This window comes from Mustela lutreola, chromosome 10 (assembly GCF_030435805.1).
Source record: "Mustela lutreola isolate mMusLut2 chromosome 10, mMusLut2.pri, whole genome shotgun sequence".
In the NCBI taxonomy this organism is placed as follows: Eukaryota; Metazoa; Chordata; class Mammalia; order Carnivora; family Mustelidae; genus Mustela; species Mustela lutreola.
The window spans coordinates 83,751,768-83,760,462 of NC_081299.1; positions in this window are offsets into that span (position 1 = coordinate 83,751,768).

An 8,695-nucleotide genomic window follows, 5' to 3' on the forward strand; every position below is an offset into this window, starting at 1 on the left:
ATGACACATAGTAGGTTCTAAAACACATGTCTATTTAATTCAGTTGAAGATAGTAATAAAAATAATGTTTAAAAATACGCGGTTACTTAAAAAAAAGACAAACAGTGCTTTGAAAATTAATGTATTTCTGTGATCTCCCAAAGGCATGAATTTAATGAGATGGAAAAGTCCAAGAAAGTATAGTGGAACCAGGAATGTTTTATAGAGGGTCAACTAAGTATTACAAAACAAAACAAAACAAAATTCTGGGTCAGATTCGTTTTCTGCTTTTTGTATGTTAAATGACAAAGCTCAGTACTAAAATAAGTAATTGAGTTATATTACTGCTTTAGAGATCCAAACAGTGATGTATAAAGCATGCCTTCGTTGTTCACTCATAAAACTGTTATTTAGCCCTCATCCCAGCCAGAACTGAACATCAATTAATATAAAGATCTCATTGTGCATATGGCACTGTGCTAGGCATTTAGAAGGAGGTTGGGGGAACTTGTTTTTATTTAATCTCTGCTCTTACAACGCTTACGGTTAAGGTAAATGCCTTGTAAGGGGCCTACAAATCCATACATGTATTAATGAGAGGTCTAAATGATAGGATACAGAACATGGGGGAGGAGAAGTGCAGAACGTTTGAAAGGGTTTCCTTGGTATTCTGTGTTTTGGTTCCACTCTGAACAGATTTGTAGAGAAGAGAGAAGATGAGTGGGGCTGGAAATGCTGGAAAGAGGAGGATAAAATGTCAATGTCCTTAGTGGGAGGGCTCAGAGCTTGAACTACTTTTGTATTTTCTTGCATTACTAGCATGTAACTGGAGGCATCCATAGGTGCTTTGGAATACCCTTAATTTTCCTTACAATAAACCCACTGCTCACCAAAGGCTGTTCATCCTATTTCACTGTTCCTGTCACCTCTTCAGACTCGCTGTGCTTTCACTTTTTTCTCCCTCTTCTGGAGAGACTTCATCTTCTGCAAATCTTCTCATTTCTCTTTCTAGGAACACCCCGATGACCTCACTAAACTGTTGAGATTTCATGCTGTTCCTTAGTCTTTTTGGCCCCTGAAAGCCCAGTTGGATTTTCTCAACCTATAAAGAGGCACATAAAAACCAGCCAAGAGTCAACAAGCCAAGATTCCCAATCTGTCTTCCCGGCTAACCTAGCCTGACTTCCTCAGAATGCTAGGGCCCTGCTCATGATCTATGGGACTTGGCACAGGCATCGATTTCCAAACCAACGCAAAGGAAAATCAATTCTGTTGGGAATTCTGCATTGAGGACTTATTTCTTCAACTTAGAAAACACTGCTGCCTTTGTTTAAACTTGGAAGCCAGAAGGCTAATCAAAAGCCACAGAATTGGTGATTGAATCTAAATCGTTATTGTTAAGATGTGGAGAATGTGGTGAAGCCACCTTAGAGATTCTACCAAGAGGTGAGAAGCCAAAGTTCAAGGACTAGCTACACAATTGCCTGTTTTCACTATCCATCTGTGCTGTCAGTTAAATCCTCTTTCTCATTCTTTATATGTGATGAATAACAAAATCTGTTACTTTAATCTCAGAAATAACTATAAAGTCTCTTTTTCATCCTTGCTGACTTGGCTTACTTTAATTGTTCACTTAAGAAATGCTCATTCAAACTGACTTTACCAGCACTCATAACTTCATTTAAGTCTATGCTGCACATCCCTACTGGAGTTCCTGTTACAGACTTACTTTTTTTCTGTTGTTTCCCCCTACCCACCCACTTCATCTGTAGAAACTCTGACTCCCCATGAGATGTATTTGGAGATGGGGCCTTTGGAAGGTGATTAAATTTAGATTTAGATAAGTCATGAGGGTAGGGCTTTTTATGACGGGATTATCACTTTAGAGACATCAGAGACCACATCTCTCTTTCTCTCTTTCTTTCCTGAGAGGACACAGCAAGAAGGTGACCTTTGCAAGCTAGGAAGAGAGCTATCATCAGACCCAACCAAGCTGGCACCATGATCTGGGACTTCTAGACTCCAGACCTGGAAGGAAATAAATTTCTGTTGTTTAAGCTACCCAGTGGATGGCATTTTGTTTTGGCAGGCTGAGCGGACTAAGAGTTACTTTACTAAAAAATAAATTTTATTATGTTGCTTACTTGATTATAAACCTTTCTTTGGTTAAGGTATGGTTCATATGGCTAGACACTGAGTACAAAGCTCATAACAATTCAATCTCATCGTACTTTATGGGTATCTTTGCCTTTGGGTTTATTTGCTCAATGCTCCATTCACGTTGAACATTTTACCACCCCTCAGATAGTACTTGTTCTGTTACTACTCGAAGTAGCATGGACTATACTGATAGCTCTGCCTTACCCCATGTCTTAGCTAAACAAAACTCTTTAAAGATCAGATTTCATCATCTTAATGACATATATGATCATTGTGTTCCCACAGAGATTTTTTAAAAAAATTTTATTTCTTTTCAGTGTTCGAGAATTCATTGTTTATGCACCACACCCAGTGCTCCATGTAATACGTGCCCTCCATGATACCCACCACCAGACTCACCCAATCCCCCACCCCCCTCCCCTCCAAAACCCTCAGTTTCTGAGAGTCCACAGTCTCTCATAGGTTTGTCTCCCCTCCAATTTCCCCTAACTCACTTCTCCTCTCCAACTCCCAAGTGTCCTCCTTGTTATTCCCTATCTCCAGAAGTAAGTGAAACCATATGATAATTGACTCTCTCTGCTTGACTTATTTCACTCAGCATAATCTCGTCCAGTCCCGTCCATGTTGATACAAAAGCTGGGCATTCATCCTTTCTGATGGAGGCATAATACTCCATAGTGTATATGGACCACATCTTCTTTATCCATTCGTCTGCTGAAGGTGACTGTGGCCATTGCTGCTATGAACATTGGAGTACAGATGACCCTTCTTTTCACTACATCAGTATCTTTGGGGTACATCAGTACCCCATTCACTACATCAGTAGTCATTTGCAGGATCATAGGGAATCTCTATTTTTAATTTCTTAAGGACATGTGTTGGAAAGGATGTGGAGAAAGGGGAACCCTCTTATACTATTGGTGGGAATGCAAGTTAGTGCAGCATCTTTGGAAAACAGTGTGGCGATCCCACAGTGTGTTTTCTTCACACCTCAATTGTAGCAGTTGTTAGACTTCTGAAGCTGCATCATTGCTGTCCATGGTTAGAACTGTTTGGTCTGCTGGACTAAGAGAACTGAAAAGCCGAGTGCACTTTCTTACTCATCTTCAGTTTTACAATGCCCAGGGAAATTCCTGGTGCATATTAGGGTACTCAATAAATAGGTAGCTGGAAGGAAGGAAGGAAGAAGGAAGAAAAGAAGGAAGGAGCAAAGGAAAGGATTTGGAATGGGCAGGTCAAGTCAGTAAGCTTTGTTGATAGATTTTTCTTCTCTCTCCTAGAAGACCCCAGACAGTATTTCTTTCTAAATCAAAAGAAGAAAATACTTTATTACCTTGGTGGATAATTAAGATATAGGTCTCCAAACCATTGTTTTCCTCAGTCCCACCCTCCTCTTTGCATAATCTTGGATGCTGTTGACAAAATTATTTTTTCACTCCTACTGTTTTCTACACATTGAGAAAGTAGGAAATATGGAGGAACATAAGGAAAACATAGGAAAAAAAATGTTTTTTTTAGCTGGAAACAAGTCCAGTGAACAATTATTAGAGGAAAGAGGTACTAATACATAGTAATCATTCACTCACCTTGGCCTTTTGGGGCTCTTTAGTCAAAATAGAACTTGGATATTGTCATGCACAAAAGAGCCAAGTCCATGTGTTGGGAAAAGATGAAGGAAGGATAAAATGGCATTTTTCTTCTAATACATTTTGACAAACTTCTTCCCACATCATGTATAATAAGGTTGTCTATAAGATTTTTCTATTTGGAGATGCAATGAAAGAGGAAGGAAAAGTGATATTCAAAACTCAACCACCTCTATCTAGGTCTACCCTCTGATAGATATGGTGTACCTTGTACCAGCGGGGAGATCGAACGATTTCTCTCCTTAGCAGAAACTGATGAAGGAAGTAAGTGGTGTGAGATCCTTACTCCAAGACTCATTAAAGTTTACCAGAGAATTTGGTCTTAGAAACGTGAAGAAGCCCCAGGGCTCAGGAGAGGGGCTAAAGAAAGCAGAACTCTTTGGCACAGAAAAGAAAGAGGCTTCCTTTCTTATATCTTTTCTTTCCTTCCCGTTCCTTTTCCTTTCCCCTTTCCCTTTTTATTTCGCTTTCCTGTCTCTCTTTTCCCCCCTCTCCCTTCCCTTTCCCCTCTCTCCCTCCCTTCCTTCTTTTTTCTTTTCTCTTTTACCCCCTTGTCCTCCTCCTCCTCCTCCTCCTTCTTCTCCTTCTCCTTCTTCTTCCCCCTTCTCTCTCTCTCTCTCTCTCTCTCTCTCTCTCTTTTGGTGATAATCAGTGAAGAGAAAAAGAAGCTAGGTAAGTGTCTAGGTGGGGGAGGCTGAGGCCCAGGGGTACAAATCTCTAACAGAACATTTTAAGAACAGAAGATTGGCTCTGAAATGACAACTTGAACATGCAGGTCTACCACTCTTTCTCCCTCACGTTTCGATAGAATGAAAGGAAATATGCATATGCATGTGATTGCTACCATACTACTGCTGGAAAAAGAGAACACTAGCAGTACTTGAGGCTTTCAAGGCGATCTTTGAAGATTGAAAGGAGACTGATGAAGAAAAGTGAGAAGAGTGATCCACTGGCCCAGAACAGCAGAATAAGATCAGTCTTATGAGCAGGACCCCCAGAGACTCTTAGAGTCAAATCAGAAAGAGCCTGAGTAGGCAGGGGGTGGGTAGCACTCAGAAAGGCTGGGCCCAGGTGACACCATCATCTCCATCCTGGACATTGACAATCATGATAATTTTTTCCTGCAGAAAGTTTCACCAGGTGGAGAGTATTCTGTGTAGTGTAGGAAAGGAAGAAGTCAAATAAAGATGGAAGTAATGCTATATCCCTAAGTAAATGTTGAGTGAATTATGAACGAAAGGCAGTTCTCCCTAGCACTGAAATATATTAAAATTCTTCACTGCCAGAGAACCTTGAGCCTTCCTATCAACTTTGTACTCACATACCTGAAAGCCTACCTAGTTTTCCATCTGCTTTTTCATTTCAGAAAGCATCTTGTTGGGATAAAAGACCTGAAACAACTACAGAAGGAAAACTGAATAAAAGAAGTAAAATAAAATAAAATTAAAATAAAATAGGATTAGCAGCTACATAATCTACAATCATCAGCTAATGACCAAGCATTCTCAGTATGGAATAAAACCTGTAATAGGAAAGAGAAGATAGTAATAAAAAATGGAATAACTGACACCCAAAGAAACAGGTAATTGAAAACAAACAAAAAAAAGGATTCTGTGGAAACCAGCAGAAATGTATTGGGAGGACACTGGGGAGGAGGTTTGTCAATGTGATTAGGGCATCTGTGTTTGCTAATTGGTGCTTATGGAAGTTAGGTTCCTACCCTTACACAGAGACTGGGAGATAAGGCACTATTTCCTTTGGTGATTACATTTCAAAAGGGTAGGACCCAGGTCTTTGAGAAAGGCATCTTTGTGTTAGAAAACTGATAAGAGGCTGGGAGAAGATTTACTTGTCCAAGAGGCAGAGAAAGTGTTTACCGTGGCAAATTCTGTGAAGTAAATGCTTTTAAAAACTGGGTCATCATGAAGAAACCTGTCTAAAGCAGCTGAATGGAACATTAAAGCCATTTTGGTCCCCACTATGTATAGAAAATGGGCACTGGGTAAGGGTTTCTTGACAGAATGTAAGATGCTTCTTTTTAAATTGCTATGAAATATCTGTACAAATTTATCTTAGAGTTCTGAAGATCACTGGTGAGATGTTAGCAGCGCTGAATCTTTCTGAAGGCTCTTGTAGATAATCATTTCTTTGCCTTTTCCAGATTCTAGAGGCAACATACATTCCTTGGCTTGTGATTCCTTCTTCCATTTTTGAAGCTAGCAATATAGTGTCTTCTCTCCAATCTCTTTCCGTGGTCACGTCTCCTTCTGTGACCTGACCCTTGTACCTCCTTTTAGGGAACTATTTATTGGGCCTGCCTAGACAATCCAGGATAATCTCTCCATCTTAATTATATTTGCAAAGTCCTTTTCTACCATTTAAGGAAACATATTCACAGGTTTTAGGGGTTAGGATAGGGACATCTTTAGGTTGTCATTGTTCTGCTTCTCACTACTTTGTACCATGCTGCTTGCTTGCTGGTGTCCATTCAGGACGATTGATCTAATAGTCTGCACCTGTTTCTACCCTATCTATAGGCTAGGAAAAAGGCCTGGGAAAAAGGATCTACATACATACATGTATATGAGCACATGCTGCAAAATCCCTAACACAGCCCCTTTCACCCGTACTGACTCTACTCTTATACTGTGTCCTGGGTCCATGTCTACAGTCCCAGGAAACATGACTTCCGCTCAGGCTGGGGATGTCATGGCCTCTCTTCTCCTCCGTAGATGAAGTGTTATCTAATAGTCTTACCTATCCAGATGTGTTCCTGATGATGATGCTGGTTTCACTTGCAAATTCCCATGTAATGCTGAGCCCTCTGGTTTGGGATTTTAATTTCACTGGATAATGATCATGGTGATTTTAAACATTTCCTGTTGCTTGTTAAACTGCCTGCCCGATTCAGCTCCAAATAACAGCTTTAAGTACACAAGTGAAAATTTAGCTCCTAGTATTTAACAACTACTATAATTTTAAAATGTACTTTCAATTAAGTAACCTTGTAATTCTAAAAAGTGGCTGTGTTCCACATAAGTGCTGAAATGCCAACTGAATACAAGTCCACTTTATGCCTGGCAGAAACTGCAGAGTTGTCATGTGGGCTAGCATTGAAAAGCTCATTCGGTAGTGGTACTAACATGACTAGTAAAGTGTGGCATGTACTGTTTGTCTTTACACATCTCCCCGTGATGTCAGAATAATCTCCAGTAGTCAAAAGAAAGGAAAAAAGCTAGAATAAAGTATTTGCTAAATCTAAATACACAGAATTGACCTTTTCAAGGAAATGTACAGAAGAAAGGCATTGGGGCGCCTGGGTGGCTCAGTTGGTTAAGCAACTACCTTCGGCGCATGTCATGCTCCTAGAGTCCCAGGATTGAGTCCCATATCAGGCACCCAGCTTCATGGGAGTCTGCTTCTCCCTCTGACCTTCTCCCCTCTCATGCTCTCTCTCTTTCTCAAATAAATAAATAAAATCTTTAAAGAAAAAAAGAAAGGAAGGAAGATATTGATTTGGGAGATGAGGATCATTTAGGATTCTGGAAGCAGAGTAGCTTTTGGGAATATGACAGTGATCAATTATGTTACCAAAACTCTATATGGATTTTGTCAAATGCTTTTTCTGCATCAATTGAGAGGACCATGCGGTTCTTCTCTCTTCTCATATTAATTTTTTGTATCACATTGATTGATTTGCGAATGTTGAACCATCCTTGTAGCCCAGGGATGAATCCCACCTGGTCATGGTGGATAATCTTTTTAATGTGCTGTTGGATCCTGTTTGCTAGGATCTTGTTGAGAATCTTAGCATCCATATTCATCAGTGATATTGGTCTGAAATTCTCCTTTTTGGTAGGGTCTTTGCCTGGTGTGGGGATCAGGATAATGCTGGCTTCATAGAAAGAGTCTGGAAGTTTTCCTTCTGCTTCAATTTTTTGAAACAGCTTCAGGAGAATAGGTGTTATTTCTTCTTTGAAAGTTTGTTAGAATTTCCCAGGGAATCTGTCAGGTCCTGGGCTCTTGTTTTTTGGGAGGTTTTTGATCACTGCTTCAATCTCGTTACTAGATATTGGTCTATTCAGGTTGTTGATTTCTTCCTGGTTCAATTTTGGGAGTTTATAGTTTTCCAGGAATGCATCCATTTCATCAATGTTGCTAAGCTTATTGGCATATAACTGTTGATTATAACTTCTGATGATTGTTTCTACTTCCTTGGTGTTAGTTGTGATTCTCCCTTTTCATTCATAATTTTATGAATTTGGGCTTTCTCTCTTTTCTTTTGGATTAGTGTGGCCAGTGGCTTATCGATCTTACTGATTCTTTTAAAAAACCAACTTCTAGTTTCATTGATACGTTCTACTGTATCTTTGGTTTCTACCTCATTGATCTCAGCTCTAATCTTGATGATTTCCCTTCTTATGTGTGGAGTTGGTTTGATTTGTTGTTGATTCTCCAGTTCTTTAAGGTGTAGAGAAAGCTGCTGTGTTCTGGATTTTTCAATTTTTTTCAGGGAGGCTTGGATGGCTATGTATTCCCCCCTTAGGACCGCCTTTGCTGTATCCCATAGGTTTTGGACCGACGTGTCTTCATTCTCATTGGTTTCTGTGAATTATTTCAGTTCTTCTTTGATCTCTTGGTTGATCCAAGCATTCTTAAGCAGGGTGGTCTTTAGCTTCCAGGTGTTTGAGTTCCTTCTGAACTTTTCCTTGTGATTAAGCTCCAGTTTCAAAGCATTGTGATCTGAGAATATGCAGGGAACAATCTCAGTCTTTTGGTATCGGTTGAGTCCTGATTTGTGACCCAGTATGAGGTCTGTTCTTGAGAAGGTTCCGTGTGCACTTGAGAAGAATGAGTGTTCTGTTGTTTTAGGGTGGAATGTCCTGTATATATCTATGAGGTCCATCTGT